General features: G+C 33.0%; 1 pseudogene across 1 annotated transcript; it reads right to left on the reverse strand.

Moving 5' to 3' along the window:
• Window positions 1–743: 743 nt before the first annotated feature.
• On the reverse strand, window positions 744–23,400 carry LOC148609622 (uncharacterized; annotated as a pseudogene). Its single transcript, XR_015914828.1, has 5 exons — window positions 23,313–23,400; window positions 18,699–18,779; window positions 17,999–18,243; window positions 4,387–5,365; window positions 744–3,901 (listed from the first exon to the last, which is right to left on the reverse strand). The product of XR_015914828.1 is annotated as an uncharacterized LOC148609622 (transcript).
• Between the last annotated feature and the right edge of the window lie 331 nt (window positions 23,401–23,731).

The raw sequence follows: 23,731 nt of genomic DNA on the forward strand, positions 1-23,731 counted from the left end.
TAACTGCATTATATGCACTGGTATTCTTAACAATTCGAACGTAAGGATCATCAAAAAATTGCTTGTAACCCTTTACCAGGGAGATAACTAAGGACCAACGCAATTTTAGAGAGATTAAACTGGTCTGGAGCTGGCATGTCAGTTAACTACTAGTAGTTCTTAGTTTGTACATTTGTGTAATTTATATTCAGTTCCTTTACTTCCGTTGTAACAAGGGACTCAGCCTTTTTTGATTGATTTAACATGTGTTTAATTGTGTAAATATTTTTCCACAGTGGCCAGACTAAAAGGGGGTTTGTGATCACGCGAAAGTATTTTAAAACCCCATCGCATTTCAGCGCCTGTCCAAAGTCAGGAATTTCTGGCCTCTGTATGTGATGTTTCGTTTTCACCTCCAATGTATTTTATGTCACTTGAGTATATAGGGGTAACTCTTCCGATGTACCTGTGTATAATGATAGTTTGGGGCCAACTGCAGCCTGTCCTGTGGTATGAGTCGTTAATTGAAGACCGATGGGTGCCCTTGGGCTGACATTTTCATCCCGGTGGGGTTGTTGCTTCTTTGAACATATACACCATACCTATTTTTGTTATATATCTCTATTAGGCATTGACGAAATCATAAGGAATTAAAAACAAAATACTTCTCAGAAAGCATTTGAAGTTTAAGCTGTGTTTGATGAAATTATGAAAATAAAATAGATGAGTCCGAAAAGATGACGAAAATGGCTCAACTTGACCAGCAAACATCATTTATTATTACAACTTTAGCAATAGCAATACATAATATAGCTAAAGAATTAGGAAGGCAAATCAATTTATAACACACAGTACAATTTTACAAAACAGTTCGACCATTTTTTTACAATAATTACTGAAACAAAACAATTCACAGTATTTGATAGTGTTTGGCATAGAAAAGCATTACGAGGTAACAATGTTTTTTCTGTGCAATCTAAAAATGTAAGTACAATTAAACAGATAGTGAAAGTCATCCTCTATTTCAATTAAATTACATAAATCACAAGTGCGATCATCTCCTTTTACACCCTCATGTTGTATTGACAGTATATAACTATGATTTAAATAATAGGAAACTACACAAGGCCTTTTGCAGATCATATGGGAGTTTTATGATGTATTTGTAATCCTCCAAATCATGCAGTTTTAAAACTTCTTTAATTAAAAATGTTAAAGTCAAAATAATGAATTAAATTTTGAATTGTTTTCATTTTCATCAAAACTTGGGGATAGGTAACTTTTTTAATACTTCTTTTTTGTTTGGATTGGTAAAAAGAAAAGTGATGTATGAAATTGAGGCTAAGATATCGTAAAAGGGAAAACTGAAGGTTTTGTTTCAATATACGAACTACTTTTTACTTATGATCATTTAAACATGTTAAAGTCAACTTGTTATTGTTAATTAAATAAGTGAGTGATCTTTTTCCCTGCCACATTTTAATATGATATTTCAGTTAGTTGCAAATCTCTTGTATGTTCGTCTCTGGTCGTATACATTGAAAACTCATGTTTGTTTAAATTGATCAAAAAGACTTACGTATGCTTGCATTAATAGGTACATTTTGTGACATCTGGTATTGAGACAAACCACAAATCATTTTTTTCTATACATGTACGTACATTCCAATTTCCAATTGAAAAGTTTTTTTTAGATGCATATAATACAACAACTTGAACAAAGGAACAGCTATTTAGTCCTGCTTATTACAGAATATTTTTTCCGTAAACCTATTATTCTACATTTAATGAATATATCAATAAGAAATCTACATAATTCACTACATAAAATACAATTTGGAGTACATTTCTTCAAACCGAGTATACACTTACAGATATAGTTTAAAATACATGTTTTCAAAAATATGAGAAGCATTATACACATTAGTTAAACCAACATAGGAAAATGAAAAAAAATCAACAAGGTCAAAACACAAAGAGAAAAGCACAGGTGTTAGGATTTCACTTTGGCAAACTCCAATATTACTATAAAAGAAATCTGATTTTTTACCACCTATATGTAAGTGTACACATGACTTTTAAAATCCTGTATTATAACCATTTTCTGATACATTTCTGAATAAAAAAGTACAGGCAGACTAAAACCAATATACATGTACCCCCAAACATCATTTGTTGGGATTGAGGTATAAAATCTAAAGTGTATAACTGTGTTACAGTTTACTTGTGCTGATTTTCTCTCTAAATGCAGTGGAATTGCAGGGATTTTATCATAAAACACTGGGAATTTTGTTTTTTCCCTTTTTATGGTTTCATGCTATAGAACACGACAAAAGTATGTCATTTGGCATCAAAACATTTCTCTGCAAAAATTGCAATTAACTGAAAAACACCTGAATAAAGAGGACTCAGTCATAATAACTGACATTTGTTATTTTTACAGTTTTTTTAACATGTGAGAACATATGATCATTTATTAATTAATCCTTTGATTTCCATGGGATTAACATTCTAAATCAAATGGACATAAAGAGTGAAAATCAAATATATTTTCTGAATAAATTTTAAACTTAGGGTACTGCACCAACAAATTGATGTTGAATTATAGGATGTCACATAAAGCAAATACATCAAAGAGGGGATAATTCAATCAGTTATACTACAATAACAAATGGGTGTTCAGATAGGGTTATTTCCTTGATCGATTAGTATTTCATCTGTATATCATATGGGTATTATTTTTCAAATTATAAAATGAAATTCTTAAAAGAACAAGAAGTTAATATTCAGAAACTATACTGCCATCAAAGACATGGATGTCCACTAAGGGATATGGAAAATTGGTCTAACTAACCATAAAATTTTCTTAAATCAATTTTAACATAATATAACTAATGCAGCCTTTGTTTTGAATGAAAGGTTCAGTAATGTCAAATATCCAAAAATGGCTGTCATATTTTATATTCTTTTGCTTCACGTTTTTTAGACAATGCAAAGCTCCAATGAACTTATGTTACATAATATTGATAAACAAAATGTGATTGCTTAAAAGCTGTAATTTTTCTATTTATGAATAGGAACCCAAATTAGACTGTTTTCCAATGCCAAAAGCATGATAACTTTTCCCCCCTAAAATTCCCAAATCTTCCTTTGATTTTTTTAATATGACATGTCAAGTCAGGGCTAACAGATAAGGTGAACATTTTCTATTTTAGCTCCAAAAACTACATTTCATTTTTTGTTAAGAAATGTTTCAATTTGGGGACTCATGTAACCAGCTGTATGATGAAATATAACTGTCTTACAAATTTTCCAATTTGCTATATATCTCGACATTTTTCCGAAATTGGAAGGCACAGGCACCTTTAAAAAGATTTGAAAGTGTCAGTCTCTGTAAGAATCAGAGAGTAGGTGAAACATGGTACGAAAAAAAACACCATTTTGAAAGTTAAATTTGACTATTTAAACTATCAGAATCAAAGAAAAAAGACTAGATTGGTAAATTGAATTATAAAATCAATAAAATACACTGAAAATGAACTTTTCAAGGGCAGATAATTCTGTCAAAAACATCATTTTTCTAATATACTACTGAAAATTTTCTGAGCAAATCCAGTGTTGAAGGGATCAAAAAGTGACATTTTCAAATGGAGAAAACATCCTTGAGTGAAATTATAATGTCAAATCGGTGGGTTTTTGACATGCTTGTTTCTGATTTTTTCCATTTTGCCTGATACTTATATATAATTCAGCAAGACTCAGCTTGGTTTTCTGCCTTATAAAGTCTACAAACACTTCTTGTAACAAATCTCCATCTATTGTATTCATCAAATCTTTCCATTCAGAGTGGTGTGACTGCCATGACTTCTGGTTTTTTTTTATTCATCTCTGTGATGTGTGAATGGTACACATGTACAATAATCTGCAATAAAAATAAGTATAATATGTTTCAAGTGCGTTAAATATAAATTGGACACTTGTTATCCCTTTGCTTGGACCATGAACAAATAATAATGTAATTTGTACCTAAAATTGGCCTTCTAGTTAAGGAGAAAAAAATTTTAAAGCTTTTTTACACAATCAGACTTCCAATTTTTAGCAGTCATATGAATCAGGCCAATTTAGAAATGTGGATCTTGTCACACGGATTGGATTAAACTTTTGTTAAAAATCTTATGGAACATGTGGAAACCTCTAGATATTAACTTTTGAGCTTGGTAAGATGTGACCAGGCCTTAATATTTACTTGTACATCATATCTTTACTTTTCACATGTACCAGTCTGTCACATAAGGATTGTATCTAGTAAGAAACTAACTTCTCACCCATAATTTCCAGCACCTGAGTAATATTATTCTAATGCACATTTGATTTACAATGACAAAACTGAATACTAAAAATGCTTACCTACTGAAGTTATCTGACTTTTATCAAATCATAAAGACTCGCCAGAAGTCAGCTTTCACTCAGCAAGCCTTTCAAGCCATAATGAGACAAGTTCACAACTGAAACATTTTCAAATGATATACTGCCAGTTAAAACATATGAATCAGTTTCCTTTTTTGTGACGTTTGTATAATGAATCTTCTTCAGATCCAAGTTCCAATTCTAAATTATACTTGAATTGTGTTATGTCATTTGCTAAACTTGTTTTATATCTCATAACAAAATAATCAATATTCTTTCCTTCTTTTAATTCTTCATCAAAATAATCCCCATCTAGTATCATGAAATTTCTTACTCTCTGCAACATCCTCGGTGTCAAAGTGTATCCATCATTCTTACATCTGTTATAAAGACAATCTGCAAAATCTTCAGGATTTTACATTGTATGTTTGAACAGGGATTCAGTCCTGATTTCTATAAACTCTTTGTTTAATTCCCAACTGAGATTTGAATGAAAGGGAAAAGCAAAGTTTCTCTTTGTTGCACTTGCTGCAAATCCAGTCTCTATAAAAATCATTTTAGATATTGTTATGATTTGCTGATTTTTTTTTACAGTGCTTCGGTTGAACAATGTCACATGATCAAGAATTACAATATCTGAAGGTTCCACTTGTTTAGCAAACTCTTGTAACTTGTTCATTTGTATATCACTTTCTTCCTTAATAACATCCAGATCAATGTAATGAATATGTCGGTCACCATTTCTGATACAAGAAAGTACATAATATACTGCTGATGAAGACTTGCCTATACCCTGGACACCAACAATACTCAATTCTTCTTCAATTCTTCTTTCAAGAATTCCAACAAAAAAGTCGTGAAACCTTGTTTTCAAAAAATACTTAAATTCACCACTGTATTTAGCTATGTTGACAAAACTGCTGAAGTATGGTGACACTTTTTTCGACTTTGCTATCTCCCAAATACTAGGGTCCAATTCCTAAAAAAAATATAACAAAAACAAGAAGTAATTGTCAAAATTAAAATGCATAATGAATAAATAAATAAAAATAATAAATATGTAAATATGAAAATACATTAATCTAATGAAAATCAGACCTTTCGATTGTACCATTCAGTTACTGCAGGTATTGACTGAATCATACAATTGATCTAATTTTCATTAGACTGATAAATCGTGTACTTGTCTGTATGAAGTTGTATTGTTAGAAAATATTTGGAAGACATGTGAGCTAAAAAAAGTCTCCTGAAAACTTGCCATGACAGTAATTTTTCTAATGATAAGGGGCGCAACTCCATCCAAAATCAATTAACCCAAACAAACTTCACTGTAACTCATCCATATACACCTGTATACAAAAAATTGGTTCCATGTACATTTATCTCTAGGCATTTAGAAACAAGACCAATAACATGTCTGGACCTACATCACTGTCATGTGTTTTTCAATACAGTATATTCATATTGAAAAATGGCTATGCTTCATTAAAAAAAATCTTACAAATATGTCCATAAAAAGGAGGTTCAATGATCTTCTATATGTATATAAACACAGTGTTAATACTTGACACTAAATACCCCTCAAAATACGCTGTACTGAAAAATGTCTAAAAATCTAAGAAATAATCCTTCCAATTTCTCCATAGCAGACGTGTACACCTTCAATATGAAAATAAATACCGTCTAAAGTTTGAAAAATATCGATTCAATATTTTTTTACTTATAGGTTATACAAAGTGAGTACCTCTAAACATGCTGAAATCAAACACGTCCAATAATAATCATTCTATTTTATCAATAGGAAGGTGTGCACATCTCAAGTATGAAAAATCACTATGCAAAGTTTAAATAAAATCTGTGCAATACTTTTTGAGTTACAGATAACAGAAAGGGAGTACCCCTGCACATGTACGGTATTGAACTAGAGGCTCTAAAGAGCCTTATTGCCCACCTTGTCTTTTTAGCTTTCAAAACTGGACTCTTGGCCAAACCGTACTACTGTCACAAGAATCATTTATCCATAAGGTTTCCATATTATAAAATAAATCTCTCACAGTCAGTTTTTTACTCTTTAAGGGCAATAAATCCAACATCTATCAACAGACCTTTATGAAAAAAGTCCATTTCAATTTGACCCTGATTTCAAAAAATCATAAATTTATTGTAACTGCGGCCACGTTTTTCAACAGATCAAAAATCTCCACTCACAAATTGTTCAGGATATCCTTACAAACATTCATGCCTCCATCCTACTAGTAGTCTGAAAGAAGATTTTTGAAATTGGAAATGTAAAATTGGTCAACGGATCTTTCTGAAAAATTCAGTATAGTTACACCCCATTCTGCTGAACATTTTTTTTTTACTCCTTGTAAGATTTTATGTAAACCCAATTCGTTTTCTTCTTCAGTTATTTAAAAAAATTCTGCACTTTTACCCCAATGGTATATTTTTAGTAACAGGGCCATACAGTTTTTCCCAAGATAAAAAATCCCCATGCACAGAATGTAACAGATGTTCTATGGAACTTTTTTTTAAAGTTTTGTTACAATCCTTCCAGTAGTTTCAGAGAATATTTTCAAAGTTTGATATATAAAATTCAGGAAAAAAATAAATTTCAGGACCCAATTGCCATAACCCATTCATCCTTCCATGGATCCTTCTGAAAATTTCGGCATAGGTCCATCCCATCATGCTGAGAAATTTTACATCTTGACTAAATTTAGCGAAACTCAAAAGTGTTTGAGTTATTTGCAAAATTCTGCAATTTAACCCCTATGGTCTAATTTAAGTAACAGGGGCCACGTTTTTCGACAGATAAAGAATCCCCAAGAAGGGATTGTAAAGATACCCTAAGGAACATTGAAGCAAAGTTTTCAATTACAATCTGTGCAGTAGTTTCAGAGGATTAATGGCGACTACAAGCAAGACAGACACAAAGTGATGACAATAGCTCACACAACCTTAAGGCCAGGTGAGCTAAAACATGCCATAAATCTGAGAAATATTTAAAAAATAGGTCCATAATAGGAAGTGCACATCTTCAATATGTAGATAAACACTCTGTAAAGGTTGAATAAAATTTGTAAAGTATTTTTTTAGTAACAGATTACACAAACCAGGCACTACTGTATGTGACAGATGGATGGAATGGAGCAGCTACCAAGTCTGGAAAACCGGTCATAACTTATTGTCCATGGGCTATAGGGTTCACCGTGCACCCATCCACTAATCAACTAAATTATGATTTTTATGTACCTTTATACCTCCCATAACAAATCAATTTATTACCAAAGATTATTCTCAGAGTCTTACATATAATTAGCATAAGTCTGAACCTCGGACAACAGTGGGGAAAAATTTGAGCATTTTGGTATTTCAATACTGAGAGATTGTGTGTTGTAAATATTTGTACTAGAAAATTAAATATAATTAATAAAACTGGGTGTCATGGTGTGGCAAAATATTCTAGCTGTCTATTAGTACTAAAATATTTACTCTTTGACACAGGATTTTTCAGTTATGTACAAAATAAGTACCCCGAACCCAGCAGTAAATGGAAATGAAAGGCTTTGCATGTGCAGCATGATATGACTGCAGCCAGTTGAACAATGTTCAGTTGAGGCAAGTGTAGACACAATATTAGTTTTTTACACACTAAACATAGGGACTTACAGTTCATTTATGAACACAACAACTCATTTGGATACAATATTGCACAATATTTTGAAATTCAATTTAAATATCATGGTGTGCTTCAGGGTGCATTCATGGATTACTTGGTATCTTATCTCAAAAACAGTAAATGATAGGGTTAATTTGGCAAGCATATTTATTAAAGCTCTTGCATTTAGGCTTGGACTTTCATATGCATTCCAATTGAAAAAAATATTCAATATTCCACCAAAAATAATAAAGGCCATTTTTTGAGTGGGTGTGGTACCTTTGGAGCCTTCGGAGCCAGTTGTGCTTCTGTGGTACTGAACCTTAATATTCAATCACAACCAATAAAAAAAATAGTCAAGTTAATGTCTGGACTGTGCCTGTTGATCAGGAAAATACATTTTGGGTCTCCTTTTTTGAAAAGCTCAAGTCTTTACCCCAAAAACAATCCAAGAGTGACCATTGTGGTATAGAATTATTGCAGAACAGTATCATAAACATTCTTATGCTATTATTGGTGTAATATAGTTAAATTTCATGAAATGCTTGTTTTAGCCCCTTTTTGGCCCCTAATTCTATCACAGTTAGGGTCATAACCCCAAAAATCAATATCTACTTTTTTGTGGTTTGTAACCTTGATATAAAATTTTATAAAGATCAACCAACTAATACTCATAAAGTTATGGCATGAAAATTAAGTGTTTAAGGTTTACGACGACAGACCAATCCAAGACAGCGCCATACCAATATATAACCGCATTTTTTTTTGCGGTTGTATACAAACGTATCATTTTTGTAGGTCAAAACCTGTAGATTACATTTGCTCCTATCAATAGTGCCTTCTTTTGCTGTTTTTAATTTAGTTATGCCACAGGCAATAGTTTTAGGGCACTTTTGGTCAATGGTGACTTATAGGCTAGAAACCACTAATTCCACTTCCCATAGGCTTCTATGCAAATTTCACAATATTCAATGGCTTCTCTGGACTTTACCTTAACTTTAACCTGCTGAGGACTATATATCAGCATGATTCTACATATGTCAGCTCACAATCCTCAGAATGGCATGTGGGGTTAGCAGACTTGCAGTGCAGTACTGGTCACCGGAAGTGAAGTGTCTATAAATAGCATGGGAAATCCCAGTGTTTTCACAAGATAGGGGTATATTTGGAAATCATTATGGAGATTAGGCTTCACATCACAAGAAGCAAAATGCACCTATAAAATGTACAGAAATGTTTTTCCTTTCAGAAACTGTTTAAATTTTTTGAATAAGATGAGAACTTTTTTCACAGCACTATGAGGAACAGGGGTAATTTCTGCGTCGCTCAAGGCCCCAAGTGAGTCCGGCAAGGCAAAGCCCTGAGGGAAACTTCTGAATTTAACGATTTTGGAGCCAGTTTTTCAAAGCCTATACTACGTTTATGGTATGCATATGTAATAAATTTTGGGATATGGAAAATCAAATTTACTTTTCAATTGGGGAAAATACGGTTAGTACACAAATCGCTCATTGAAGTCACTGAACGAGATTCAGTCTTCAATATATCTGGATAAGGTGGCAAAAAAGTTTCTGAAGATTCAGTTATTGATTTTGATGAAGGAGCCATTTTGAACTTCGAGTTCGTGTAAAACAAACTTTCGGAGAGTAAAACGTAAACGTATGTATACGGAAAAGTACAAAATTTCCGGAATTGATGGTTTTGATATCGCGAATTACTTTATGATGTATATTGGAGTATCATTATGTATTAAAAAGGTTTGGCATTGCATAAAACCTTTATTTCATCTTTAAAATGTGCGTTTTTATTTTTGTTACTTTTTCCGCGTATTTGCGTATAGGCAGCTACGCCCCTGTGGATCCTGAAAAATTCGAAAGATCTTTTGGAGACAACCAATTCAAGATTATTATCAGAATATAATAGCATTAAATCCTATGATTGTTCATGAATATCCCTTCAGCACCTGCGTATGGAGTGTTCATATCACAACTCATACGTTATGTCAGAGCTTGTCGAAACTACTCAGAAATTTTGTATCGCGCTAGAATTGTAACAAGTTGACTCCTGGAACAGGGTTATGTTGCTACAAGATTGAAGTCATCACTACAGAAGTTTTGTGGTCTTCATCATGAACTCGTGGATCGCTACGGTGTGTACATCTGCGCCATGACAACTGATTTATTCAACGTGTCATAGTTTTTCTTTCCTCCTTTGTTTACCCCGGATTTGACTTTTTATGATCAATTCGGCGGGTTTTTCTAGAAAAGCAGATTACGCTTACCCTACTGGTGCACCTGGTCCATGCTCCCAGTTTATAGTGGAGTCCAAGTTGCTCATTGGCATTTGTTACTTGGTATGTATGATTTTAGTTACTTTATGTTCTTTGTTGTATGTGTCTGTTTTCCATGTCTGGTCTTTGTCCCTGCATTACATTTCTTTTATTACCGCTTTAACCTTGGTTCCCTTGATTACTCTTTCATTATATCATGTTTGATACGTTTTTATTGATACTTTTGTATGAATAAACTAGGTGTGCTTTTTAGTTGCATTTGGATTTTGAACTAGCTTACAGAAACAACGAGTATTCATTCGAGGCAGCTACAGCTTGTTGTCTTTTGTCTCGAGAGTTAAATCTGAATTCGAAAGATTTTTCATAATTCGTTTTATTGTTGTACTTTCCATTTCTGTCCCATATTAGGAAAGGGAGGGGGATGAGTGGGTTGAGTGCTCACGAACATGTTTTACGCCGCCACATACTTAATGTGCCTGTCCCAAGCCAGAAACCTGTACATAGTCAGTGGTTGTCGTTGTTTTTTGTGTTCATTATTTTTCATTTTAGGATTTTTTTTCTATATATAGATTAGGTCGACTTTCGTCTTTTTTGAATACTTTCACCTCATTTATTTTGGGGCCTTTCACAGCTTGCTTTATGGTACGGGTTTTGAAGACCGTATGGTGACCTGTAGATGTTTACTTGTATTTTGCTTGGTATTTAGTTGATGACTATCTCACTGACAATCACACCATATCTCCTATTTTTATATTTTCGTGTCCAAGAGTTAATATTCTCAGTTGCTCTGGAAACTCTGAATGTTAAAGTATTTCCTGATTGTGGCAGATGGTTCAAAAGTTTAACGCAACAGAACATATGCATTATTTTGGACTGAATTGGAAGTCTCCCAAATTCCGTTCGACGAGCAACCTTTTTTTTAATCCTACAATGAACACCAAAGATTTCTTTATATATACATATCATATTTGAGTTTTTCTTCTATGTGATTATCACATGAACAGATGTTCTCGTCCCAAATATCAATAAAATATAAAAGAACTGGATTGATTAGAGAATTAAACAGCTTTTCAAAGAACCTATAAAGGATTATCTTATCATGTAGATTTTTTAATTTTTAAAAATACTTTTCTTGTTTTTTCCATCAGCAATGATACAGCAAGTCACAAATTACCATTATAATGCAACATTACACCCAAGTAACACCATTTTGGTGCTATTTGCATAGTAGTAGCATCATTATTGAATAGCGTACTTACTTCTTGTGTAGTAATGATGTTCTAATTGTATATAGTAAGGTTTGACACTTGTTAAGTGTTTTTTGAGGAATTGAACAAAGTCATTATGATGAATATTTTTTTCTAAACACACAACCCAAATAAAACTGGCCATCAACAGAGAAATAAAATAAATGCTCATAAATTCTGGGTGATTTAATATATCTTGATGCATAAGGTCTGTATGCACATTTTAATGAATAGTTTCAAAACCAAACGGATACATATCACTACAAAAAACGTTACCACAACCTACCATAAACCTGAGCGGATGAGTAGGGAACCAACCTGCCCTTCATGCCGGGATTACGACAGAATTGACTAACTATACATGTCTAAAAACTGGGAGTATGGACCAGGTGCACCGGTAAATCTGATGCTAATGAAAGATCCCACAATATGGCATGATAATTTGGATGTGATATTTTTCTTGCATAGCCAGTTTACTGACCAATCAAAGGAGCCATTCTCTTATCATGAAACATCTTAGAAAGGACAATCTTTTGATATCTGAGCAATTCATTTTACCTTATATTTTATCATTAATGCCAAGTTCGTAAAAAAAGCTTTCTATATGTAATGAACTTTCCGAAAACTAGTCATGACACAAGTCACTATATAACGAACATTCCATGAGAAAGTGTCTTTCTGACTCAACGGACCCATTGTCACATACTAGTGATAGTCTATCGTCAATAGGAATTGGCGACCTAGAATATGTACCTGTCTCGTAGACAAGTGATAGAGAGCCATTTAGAGAAATCGTTTGTCTTTTCATTCTCGAAATGTTCATTCCAACGTACAATTCAACGTCCAACAACAGTTCCCATGGCGTACTCTGTTGAAAACGTTTGTCGTCCACGACATCTCTGATATATTTAAACGGTCTAAAATCTTTTGTACTTCGAAAGACCAAACTTTCGCCTACATGAAGCCTATCGCCTAATTTTCTGACACTTCCTTTCATTACAAAACACACCAGTCTACACAACAGCTTACAGAAGTTAATACGTTGTTTCGTCATGCTAGATGTCTCCTCTAGTAGAAATATTTGAAGTTGATTTTCCAACAAACAAGAAGAACTTGGAAGCTCTGTTTTGTACTGCTGACACACAACTGAATTGTTTGGTACCCCAAATTTCACTTCCATACATCAGTAGTGGTTCTACTGTGGAGGAGTAAAGTTCTGTATGCACCTAGTGCGTCATTCCAACTTCAGCGAAGAATTTTGATATTAACGAAACTAGGGCTATACTTTCTTCGTTTGATACTTCTTTATGGGTGTTTAATGAATACAAGGTGCTTATCAAACCAGACAACAATATATTTGTAACTGTTAAAGAATTCTTCCACTACCGTTTGTTAACAAAGGTATAAACGCAATTAATTTGGCTAACATCCTCCATCACAAAAACGGTAACAACAAATTCCCCCATGTTTCAAAGACAAATCAATACCGATCATTTCATATCCCTATACTTCACCCATTGCACCCAAAATTATCAATTATAAAAGGCTATAGCTGAACCTCGAGACATAGGGCTCGAAGGCTAAACCACCTGACTGTTCTTGCCAAAAACTCTCCATTCAAATATGGTCCTTCCGGTCACGTCGTTACGGGAGACTTAACAATAATCGAAAACGCATATCTGCCTAATATCTTTTCTAAAGATCCCAAGTACCATGAACCATGCTCCGTAAATTGGAATTATAACTTTAAAGTTATTATGGATGGCGTGGTGGACTACCAAAGAAAATGGATAAAACGAGAACAAGAAGACATTGATTATCCGTCAGAGTGATTAAAGGCCGTGAGGTCTTTTAACTTCCGTACTCAGAGCTGTCAAAGAGGGTCTGCAGTCCTACCACAACACTTGTTACTCCCGTAGTAGTATTAATTCAATGTGGATCCTGAAAAATTCGAAAAATATTTTGGAGACCATCAGTTCAATACTATTATCAGAGTATAATAGCATTAAAACCTATTATTTTTCAACACTGTATACATCTATTCCCCATACTCAGTTACAACGTCGCCTTAAAAACATTATACAAAGAAAGAATTTCGTTTAGCTGGATCCTTTAACCTAAGTTTCCTCTATATAGAGGACGTAATATCTGAACAATCTTAATTTCGGGGATTTGATACATCGCATCTACCAACAAAGAATTTAGGATAAAGGATACTACAGACACTGTGAAGTCAGCCTCATACCTTGAACTACAATAAAAAAAAATGGTAAGGGAACACTATTGAGCAAACTTGACAAACGTGATGGAATATCATTCTGAAACTTTCTTTTCATCTGTGGTAACATCCCTTCAGCACCTGCGTATGGAGTGTCCATATCACAACTTATACGTTATGCCAGAGCTTGCCGAAACTACGCAGACTTGTATCGCGCTAGACTTCTGACAAGTAAGTTTCTGGAACAGAGTTATGTTGCTACAAGATTATAGTCATCACTGCATACGTTTTATGATCGTCATCATAAACTCGTGGATCGTTACGGTATATCGATCTGCGCCATGAAAACTGATTTGTTCAAGGTATCATAGTTTTCCTTTACTGTCTCGACTACCCCGGACTTAGCTTTTTATGAGCAACTCGGCGTGTGTTTCTAGAGAAGCAGAGTACACTTACCATACCGGTGCACCAGGTCCATTCTCCCAGTTTTTAGTGGAGTCCGAGTTGCTTATTTGCTTTTGTTACTTTGTATATACATTTGTATTGATTTAGTTACTTTATGTTCTTTGTTGTGTATGTCTATTTTCCATGACTGGTCTTTGTCCCTGGATTACATTATTTTGACTATCGCAATAACATGGGTTCCCTTATTTACTCTTTCTATATCATTGCCTGAACACCGGAATACGTATTCTGACTGGGCTGTTGACTGAGCTCGAAAGTGAAGGATTTCGATTTTTGGTTGTTGATCGGTAACAGAGTTGAACAACAGTTGTAAACTGTTTTCATCGGGTGCTTTTAACCCACATGGCCATGGATTGTAGACAGATGAAAAAGCAACTCTTCTATTTTTGCTTGAACTTGTATTTGCGTATGGTCTTATTTCAGCTTTTTGGACACTTCATTGTCTGAGTAATTCAATGCATGGTTGGATAATTGATGTTTTCAATCTGATTGTGTGTTTTGAAAGGTAGATGGATCATGAGCAAAATTGCTTATATTGTTTTGGTGGTTTTCATTACCAGTCATCATTGACATAGTTTGATTGTTTACCTAATTAAAGACACTCCCGCCCATCCTTCCAACTAGTAGGTTCATAAAATGGGACATTGTTATGTATGAAAATGTCCAAAACTAACTATTTATCACAATTCTCAATTTATCTGCCTTTGGAAATGCTCAGTAAGACTGTATACCACTAATATATATTGCGATATTGTATGTGTAATATTTTGCTAAATACATAATTGTGTGTGGTGTAATAGTGTAGATTGTTTGTTTGTTTGTTTGTTTGTTTGTTGGGGTTTAACGTCCGAGCAGCAATATTTCAGCTATATTCAGACAATGAACATGAAATTGATGATAAAATGAACATGACATGATGATGAAATGAAAAAGGGACAATGGGGTCCACAAATTTTGATTGCCACTGGAAATAGGGAGAAGTGGGTAGGATCGGGCAATTTAGCCTCCTGTGGCGGAGCCATATGGTTCCTACTCCGGGAGAATACCACATTAGGGTTCTTTAACGTGCGAGGAAAGTGGCGTCTTTCCCAACACGGCGCACCACTATGGTTTGCGGTCAGGTTTTCCGTATTATAGCCTGACAACCCCAGCATGTAACACGCCATGGGTACCCCATTTCAACACCTGGGGCACACATCCCAATTGCTCTGTGGGCAGAACACTATTTAGTCGCCTTTTACGACAAGCTTAGCGCTGCTGCAGGCCTATTCTTTTAACACCCGGACCTGCACGGGGCAGTGTAGATTGTATTAAGAAATTCTTTTTGTTATAAGTGTTGAGAAAAGGATAATCCTAGGAAGACATTTATATCAAATTTTATATTAAATGGCATTTGAGGTAGTATTTGTCTCGAGACAGTTACATGGCATAACCTCCCTCAGATGCATAATTCAAAAACATTTCCATGAGCAGGTGCTGAAGGGATGTTGCCACAGATGAAAGGAAAGTTGACAACCCTAATGGAAAGTTATCGCGTTTATCGTATAGTTTGGTCAATAATTTTCTTTGCCATCGATCTCTAAGTGTAGGAAAAGATATGAAGCTGACTTCACAATTATCTCAGTTGTTTAGGGTGGGGTAGATGGGATGTATAAAATCCCCGATACTAGGATAATGGAACTATTTTACGTCATCTATATAGTGGAACTGAGATTAAATGACCTAGCTAAACGATGTTCCTTCTGTAGGAACAGATCAGCTATAGGTCAGCAAGTAGATGAGCACAATTTGTTCCCATTCGAAGTCGCACGTTTGTTAAGAAGACGCGTCCGCCGACTGAACAGATATGTTGTCGATAAAATATTCCAGCAATTTAAAAAATGTTTTCTTCGATGTATTTGAAAGATGATTTGGAATTGTTTTTTTTAAAGTATGAGGAATCTCTACCTAGAACTGTATATTTGTATTTAGGTGTTCCATCTTTTTGGAATAAAAACGATTTATAGTGTTTTTAAGTCGGGATTTTAACTGAGTATGGGGAATACAAGTATAACGAGGCTGTAATACTATTGAATTCAGGAAACAATACTATATGTTGTTTGAAAGAATTGAAAATCTATGCATAAGATACTACCACTTCGTGAAATAGACAATGTAATTTTTGGTAGATCGTTTAAATCAAGGTCGAATTCAACTTCCAGGTGCAAAATGTGTCAATAAGTTATTTCCTAAGCATTTGTCAAATATAAATTTCCATTCAAATACTACTAACTACCAACTGCCAACTTATTACGACAATAATTAGAGGAGCAAATGGTGCAGTATGTTTTGTTTGATTGATGCACATATTTCAAATTGATTTTAGAAAAAAATAAATACTTATTGGAAAAAATACGAGCAAATGCAATTTTCGTTTCCATTTAAACATTTCACGTAGAATTCTGTTCCAGGATTGCTGATGTTGTTTTTGTTTTCGTTGATACCATTGATGGTTTTTATCAATATCAACTCGCAGCTGAAAATATAAATGAGTAGAAATAAATATATAAAAATAGATACAAATTACAAAATTTAGATCTTAAGGTTCTGCTTAAGTCAAAATCAAGGACATTAACTGACCAGATAATTTTAGTCAGCATGTTAAGAACCGAATTATGTTCCTGAAAACGTTGCTTAATAAATGTACTTCTTTACACAGAAACCTATAACTACAGTTGGCCATCCAACTTGGATATACAATGTTTATATACGAACCAAATTATCCTTTGTTCCTAGTGTATTTTTTTTTGATAATTCACAATGTGAAATAAATTCGGTAATTTCACTCTCGCGCTTTCTCCCGCCAAAACGTCACAACACGGATATCAATTGGTTATCGTGAATAACCAAAATATGATCACTCGTGCCAAGAACGCATTAAGATTTAACTCGTGGTTATTCACTCTTTCCAATTAATTATTCTATTAATAATTACTAACAAAATGATACACGTAACTAACATGTCTGTACATGTTTCTGTTATTCATGTAAAAGGTTAAAACATATTCAATGATCGCAAGTAGTTGACACGCTATATATCTAGTAATAACAGCGTTTAATGAACAATATTAACTCACAAAAACGAACCGTAGATTTTGATAACGTAGACATGTCTATGATTCCAGTGATTAAGTCTTACCTATTATCTGACAAAACAAAGTTAAACCCAGTGCATTTAGGGTCTTCCTTACAGTATCTGGCACATGATACCTTTGTTTGCATTGTCGTGGTTTGATACGTAAAGCCAGCCCCAGCATTAGTTGTTGAATTGCATTTTTGGAAAAATCCATTAAATTGATCTAAAACTGAACATGATAACTACTTCATTCATTTGAAAGTTGTTTCCCTTACCATCGTCTTCTAATGTTTCCGTATACTATAGGAATGAAAGCATACGTACTTATGTGTACACTTCCTCAATGAATTGGATAGCATTTTCTTCTAAATTATTTTTCATATAATTGGTTATAGTTTTCACGTCCTATACTAATAATTCGAAAATCGGCCCTTAATGCTAGTATTAGAGTAATTTTTATATTTACCAGATGGAGGACATCGCCTCTTCCAACTTTGATCAAACCTTGTTTCCAACTGAACCAAAGCTTTGTATAAAAATTACAGTCAAGTAATGTTCCATTTACAACAGATTTAACACAGTGTTGACATTGATCTGACCTTTTTCCGATTCTTACTTCTGGATACGTGCCTTTGGTACCCAGTAAAACAGTGTACATCGGTAACGAAGAATTTTTGGTTATTGAATTATACAGAAGGATAAACGCACTTTCGCAAGTTTTCACTTCTAACTTATATGAATCCATATCAGAAACAGAGGATCCGAACATATCAGAATTCATTGTGTAATCCAGAATATCTGGGTTGTCCATATTAACATGTCCAATGTTTGGACTATTTACATGTTGAAAAATCAGTACAGCTGAAATGAAATCATATGATAAAAACAAATAAATTGGATAGTGGTTACAAACATAAAATATTATTTCTTCATTCGATTTGCATGTAAACTTCAACTATTTCTGTAATAACATACGATCAGTTATTTTTCTCACATTACATCACACGGTAATAACTAATAATCGAAGTACTTCTAGCTGAACTCTGAACTCATTTATTTTAGGTTAGGTGTCGGTGTTATTGTTATTTGACTCATTCGTTATTGTTATGACGACATTTGGACATTAGCCTGCTTTGGCAACTCCGCTCAATTCTCGCAGTTTCTTAGGATAAATTTAAAAACACTTGTATATAAAGAAGGAAGCGATGAGAAATATTTTAAAAGTTTGGAAATTAAACTTTTACGGATTCAACAATGGCACTTAAGAACATATTTAAAAAAAAACTGAATTAAGAAATTGAAAATTGTTAACTTACACTCACTGGCAACAATTAGCAGAAAGAATACAAAGGATTTCATTGATGATGTAGATGCAACAATTCCTTCTGTCTCTGAATCTAATTACAAATGTTTATAAACTGTGAAGTCACTAGACATTCGGTACCAACTTTTAATACGCAAATTCAATATATTTAATTATTAATTCATAATCAACAAATGCTAGGTCAATTACAAAGGGTATATTAGAGTTATATCAAATATGGCCTAGAATATCAGTATAGATTGTGCATTATATTCAGTAAAATGTGTGCATTTTTGCCAACAAAAAAATTTCGTTATGTATCCATGCGTAACATAGGAATTATAATGCACAATGGAGTTAAAATGTTTAAATTGTGCCAATTTTGGAGAAAACAAATTTTTATTACAATCTTTTGCTGGAGATTTGACAGCATGCGTCGGCAACTTTAGTATTAAAACCATTTAAGGCTTTGGCATCATAACAACTTTTGACAGAATATTTTGTCTGTTGAAGAATCCAATATGTCAAGACCAAAATAAATAACGTTTATCTCCAAATTTGTCAAGAAATTATTTCATACCACATAATAGTAAAATTTCTAAACATCAATTCGCACAACATTGACTTATTTATTTTGATTTTAAAGATGTATCACAATGGTCAATTACGCTAATTTTAAATTTCATTCCTGCCTTAGGGCATATGTTTAGTATTTTAATTTTACAGTAAATTTGCGTTGTCTGAATCACCCATTTCTTATAGTAAGACCCCTTTCGTTCTGACTTTTTACGCAAACTCGGTCGGTACTTAAGCGAGGTGGGTGCAACACTTTCCCGTACAGTATGTCATGGTTGAATATGTCATGGTATGAACCTGTCCATAATTTCTGATTATCCTTGAATAAATTGTAAGGAAACAAAAATCATATTAAACAAACCATTATCTAGGCATTGATTATAATACATAATGATTTTATTAGAACTGTCGGTAAGCATTGGATATTGACAAGCCGTTAAATAAATTGCTTTCCTTATTGAATCATATCCCGCGGATATAATACATTAAAATTTAAGCCGAACTAATTAGCATTAATTAACTAATAAACATTAACACAGGAGCCTGACATATTTACCCAGCATGCATCATGATAATGACGTATCTGTGGGACTAGTCTTTTCCAAGTACTATCATGTAATCTTTATCTTAACATGTGGTCACACATGAAACAAAATCTGTGTGAAGTAGAAAATATGATTCAAAACAAATATATGATGAAAATATCAAAAATTGTTTAAAAAAAATTAACATCAGTGTACAAAAATAAAAACTGAGAATTGAAAGAGTAATCAAGGGAACCAAGGTTCTAGTGGAAATCAAAAGAAAGGAATCCAGGGACAAAGACCAAACTTGGAACACAGACTTACACAACAAAAAAACATTAAATAACTAAAATAATACATACAAAGTAACAAAAGCACATGAGCAACTCTGACTCCATTAAAAACTATGAGCATGGACCAGGTGTACCGGAAAGGTTAGCGTGCTCTGCTTTTCTAGAAACACCCACCGAGTTGCCCATAAAATAGTCAAGTCCGGGGTAGACGAAAGAGAACAAGAAAACTACGACACGGTGAACAAATCAGTGTTCATGGTGCAGATGGATACACCGTAACGATAGTTTTCAAAAAATCCAATATCATTTGCACAGCCGGTTGTCAGGCAAAAAGTAGATTTAAATAATACTACACTTTTACAGCTGGTTTATTACAAAAACAAAGACAAGGAAATAATTAAAAGATAAATTTTCTCTTTGTTTGCTTTGCATTAAATTCCGAATTCAAGAACTTTAAACTTCTGTAATATTTTAAAAAGGCTTTCAAAAATCTTTTTTTTTTGTGTCAAATAACTTTTTATTTTGTTTTCAATTCAACTGAATGGTCTCTAAAATTAAGAGAAATGTATATAATTATTTATACATCAGCAGTGTCAACGACTTGAAAGAAAAATGATAAATACATGCCCTTTTTGTTCCACTATTATTTTGTGTACATTACATGTAACAGAAATGTAAAATATTTTTTACAACCATATATATTTTGCATCATTTTTTTGTGACCAACTGTTCATTCATTACACAGGGTTGTTTACTTATAATACTACATCAGATAGAGTGTCACTTTAATATAATTAGTGCAGTCATTTGTTAATTTTGCAGTAAGGGAGATTATTTTATAGCAAAGATAGCTGCCCCCTGTAACAATTGATTAAGACCAATTATTCTCTGTAATTAAATAAGTACAATATAGGAAAATGAGCTTCAAGATACGAGTACACAATTAATTTCGTAGTGCATTTCAACAGACCCATCTTGACATCTATAAAAAATTGACCGCTTCAAACTCAATGAAACGCTACCAATATGGAAACATGTATAAAAAAGTGACCACTGCCAAATGTCCTAAATTTTGACCTTCTTCCATAGGACCAAATTACAACTTCCACATATTACAGAATGAAAAAAAATCCCTCGTAAATTTGATCCTTGCCCTACATTTCTGCAGTAAATACTAAGCAATAAAGTGTATGACAAAAAAGGAAAAAAATCTGGAAGAAACACACTAAAAAAGGAACTATATTGGTATACAACGAAAAGTCAAGGGAATTAATAGTAATCTCGTACCTATTATATCGGCTTATTTTGAAACTCAAATAAAGGTTCCATCTGTGGAAAGCTTATTCATTTCTGAATATAACTGCAAAGTTTTACAGAAATTTGTTGAAAAATAAATGATTTATGGCAAAATCAGGAAGAAACACACTAAAAAAGGAACTATATTCGTATACAACGAAAAGTCAAGGGGAATTAATTGTGATCTCGTACCTTCAGGTTATTCTTGTATTATGTAAAGACTATCAATAAACACTACATGTTGAAAGGGGTTCATTAGATTCCCTGTAAATAAATGCTAAAGATAGAAGTTAAATTGTGATTTTCTTTTGAATTACATTTTCATATGTGACGTTGAACAAAGAAAGGTAGGCCAGTGAACAACAACGTTTTAAGAAAGGTATTTATTATATTTTGTCAATTTTAAATTAACCAATCAGAATTAAAATGTCGCCATAAATCATTTTAACAAAATGAGTCACGCTACTTGCAGCTATGCATCAATTTGATCCACCTCTACCCTTAAATATATCCGCCATGATATATATTTAAATAAGTATGAAATGAATAAAATTGAATATAAGCTAGTATCTGGGAAAACATAGATATCATATACTTAACTTTTACTCTTTCTTTTAAAATGCATTTTTGATTTATTTGTTTAATTTCTTTCATATTTGTTTGAAAACAAGATGATTTCATTTCCATTCCACAAATCTTCAAAACAAGTTTGTCTCTATGATTGCAATAAATAAACTTTAGTGAGCTTACCAGGAGTACTTCATAAATTTCTATAAATTGAATGATTGCTTGGTCAAAACATCCTTTTCTTTATCGAGAGTAGACCTTGTATATATCCGTTCGAATAAACGTATAGTGTGGATACCATCTTTGTTTTGCAGTGTTTTAAACGATTTCTTTTATATGACGTTTTGCTCTTGAACTTATAATTAGCGACATCGATGAATTAAAGGATAATCACTATAACCTTTTCTCTGAAAAAAAAAAATATATCTATTTACTGAGTTGTTCTGTTTTTCTGACTAAAAAATAATTCCGGTCAAAACGCATCGAAAGTCAGTAATCATCGGCATCTTATGCCATACACAAAAAGTGATTGATTGTGACCATTTTTTTGCAAGCCACCTTGATGACGGATCATTTATTTTTGTTCGTGACACCATTATCAAAGACAGAAAGTCTTTAAATCTTACGCCCTTTCAATTTCCGACGCAGTCGTTATTGGGTTCGTATTGACACATGGCATCCATGATGCTTAACCATGACAACATAACCAATGACGTTGATAATATCGACTTTCATTGGACAAATGGGAAAGCAACCATGAAATTTTAGTCTCAATCGGAGGCATTGGTGTGCGGAATATTTTGATCTCTTTGATATATTGAAAAATCTTTTGTTAATCGAATAGTTGGAATTTTTTACTTGTTGAAAGAGTAATCAATGGAACCAAGGTTATTTCGGTAATCAAAAGAATGTAATCCAGGGACAAAGACCAGACATGGAAAACAGACATACACAACAAAGAACATAAAGTAAATAAAATCATACATACAAAGTAACAAAAGCAAAAAAAAAAATGAAGTTTTAGTTGCATATATTATTATGTACTAGTTTATAAAACCCAGCTAGCCAAAATACAATGTACATGTTGTAATATATATGTAGGAAATGATACTGTTTTTGTTGACTCAGTAAGGAATAAAATGTGCTTTTATGCAAAATAGTAGCATGGTTTTGTATCTGAACTTTGATAATAAGTCAGTTGATCAAAGGTATTTCAATATAGCATATGTTACTAATGACTATGATAAAACAAATTGATAATTCAATATTCATTTATCAACTCGGTCTGCAAAAACTCATGGGAAAAACACTTTCAGTCCTGTTTTGAATAATTGCTCCCATCAGACTATTTGCAGAATGAATTTGACTTACAATCAACATCCGCTTGTTTAGCCCATATAAATACCATGTTTGTTTTAGATGATAGGTAAGCCCTGCATTGTACATCTTTTACTTTCATTTTTATGCGGTTTTGCAAATTAGAATTTTTTTAAAGAAATGAATTTTCTGAAAATTGTTTTAATAATAGTAGTAGATTCAAAATAAATTTACAGTAACAACAGGTAGCAACTGGGAATAATAACAACTAAATTTTTGTAAAAATTATATAAAGGCAATTTTTCTGTTTCTCACTAATGTATATCACTTGATCAGTTATGCATTCATGGAAGAAAGTTGCATATTTTCATGAACGTAAATTTTGTATTCATCTAACGAGTAATGATAATTAAGCTTATTTTTTTTTAAATATCATCGATTGGTAAAGTTATTTTTTTATATAGGATTAAACA

The sequence above is a fragment of the Perna viridis genome, chromosome 8, assembly GCF_037379345.1.
Source record: "Perna viridis isolate PV_CMFRI_1.1 ecotype Kerala chromosome 8, ASM3737934v1, whole genome shotgun sequence".
Classification (NCBI taxonomy): Eukaryota; Metazoa; Mollusca; class Bivalvia; order Mytilida; family Mytilidae; genus Perna; species Perna viridis.